Raw genomic sequence first — 2,227 nt, forward strand, 5'->3', positions numbered from 1 at the left:
CTCATAAGAAAACATTAGAATGAAGTACAGCACAACCCCCAAGATGACCATACTAATTGTTAGAGACTTCTGAAACACTGATCAAGTGGTGGAATGGTGTGCCACTGATTCTTCTTGACTATTGTGTTCAACTTCATCCCAATGTTTTCCTATGAGACAAATGAGAAATACTAATATAATTTTTTAAAGTTGGAAAATGACTAGATCTTGACATAACAAGTGTGTGTGTCAACAGCTCAGCAAGCAAGGCCCAACTCAGGAAGACAAAGTACCAACCATTTCCTCTGAAAGCAGTAAAGATCTAACTATTCAATAGCATCTGGCACTAATTTTCAACACTACTCTGCTCTTCTCTAGAAATGAACAATGGGGACTTCTGTTGTCTCTATTATAAAGTTCAATAAAGTTCATCCATACCATGGCACTTCAGGAAGGATGCCTTACATACCCCTATCACATTACAAACTAATGGTTGTTAAAAGAGACCTTCCACTGATGTATAACTGAATATCAACTGTGTTAGAATAAACCAAAGACTAGCCAGTAATCTATCCAGTTCAAGGCCATTGAGGCAACATAGTAAGACTACCTCACAAATATCAATGTGATACACAAATTAATGTACTTTTCCATGAAAATACTGCTTACAGTTTTACTAAAAAGGGAGTTCTGTCTGTTAAGTGATCTGAAAGCACTGTGTAAAAAAACGACTCATTAAACAGTAGAGTATCATACTCTACACACTAGTGATAAAGGTGGCTGAAAGAGAAATGGGCTAACAAGATGAGTCAGCAGATAAAACTCACATCCAATGACTTGAGTTGGATCCCTGTGACCTACAGGCAATAAAAACCAGTTCCTAAAAGTTGTCCTCTGATTTCCACTCAGATGTAAAACTGTAGTCTGTGAAGCTAGCACAAAACTAGCACTTCAATTTTTATTTGAGTATTGACAACCCCCCCCCCAAAAAAAAAACCAAACAGGCAAACAGGTAAGAAAACAAGATCATAGCTGAATATAATGTGTGAATTTTGGTTTCTTTTGAGAACAAAGGTAATCCTTTTAGTATGGCATTGTTTTCAGGTCACTATATTGGCTGTCTTGTACTTATTTGCTTACCGGGAATGAAAACTTTGAATGTAAAGTCCTAAATCTCAATTTCTGATCCATTTATCACATTAAAATAAGCTTTAAAAAACTCTTCAACTCAGAATTTTTATTATTATTATTATTATTATTAATTTTTTTTTTTTTTTTTTGAGAGAAGGTCTCTCTATGTAGTCCTGGCTGTTCTTAAACTTCAGAGATCTACCTGCTTCTGCTTCCTGAGTCTGGGATTAAAGGTGTGTGCCACCATGCCCAGCCAAAATTTTTATGAACAAAAATGAATCTAACACCCATTTTGTAAGCACTGTATGATCTCAAAATCTAAGTTCAGGAAAATTAAAAATGACTCACAAAAGGCACTGAAGTTGGCAAAATCAGTGAATCTAACACCCATTTTGTAAGCACTGTATGATCTCAAAATCTAAGTTCAGGAAAATTAAAAATGACTCACAAAAGGCACTGAAGTTGGCAAAATCAGTGGTATAGTTTTCAATTGGGATTAAGAATGTAAGTAAGTGTCCACAGAATACTACTGCCTGTGAGCAAGCAGGTGCAACAGAGAGCCAGGACCTACCTTCAGCAAGGTGGTTTTACCTTTGTACCTTAGGGTGTGCAGCACACTGTACAGACCTCTTGGGGCTAATAACAAGGGATGGGGGAACGCAAATATTGTAAGCAACTGAAATGACCTCAAATTTCAAGCTTTAAATTGTAGTGTAATGCTCTTTAAGTGGATTCTATGAGATATATTTGTCACGTAATCATGCTCAATGAAGTCTCAGGAAAAATTTTAAGACTAGGAAACTTCTATATTACTTAATTATCATTACACTGACAACTAAAAGCACATGAAGTTCTGAGAAATAACGTTTTAGTTATTGCTGGTGAGTTGTCTGTGATGTGACTGGTGTGACTCCCAATGGCTTTAATAAACTTTTTGCCCCCACAAGAAAGTGTAATTTTTTTAAATCTAGCAGTGTTTTGAGCATTGCTACTGAAGCCTGAGATTGTCAGGCCCATTTGCTTCCTGCAGTCTCACTGTTGGACCGACTAGGATTAAGATTTTTGCCACTGCATATAAGACTGCTCCCACCGAAAGAATGAGACAACACACAATGTA

This window comes from Onychomys torridus, chromosome 22 (assembly GCF_903995425.1).
Source record: "Onychomys torridus chromosome 22, mOncTor1.1, whole genome shotgun sequence".
Classification (NCBI taxonomy): Eukaryota; Metazoa; Chordata; class Mammalia; order Rodentia; family Cricetidae; genus Onychomys; species Onychomys torridus.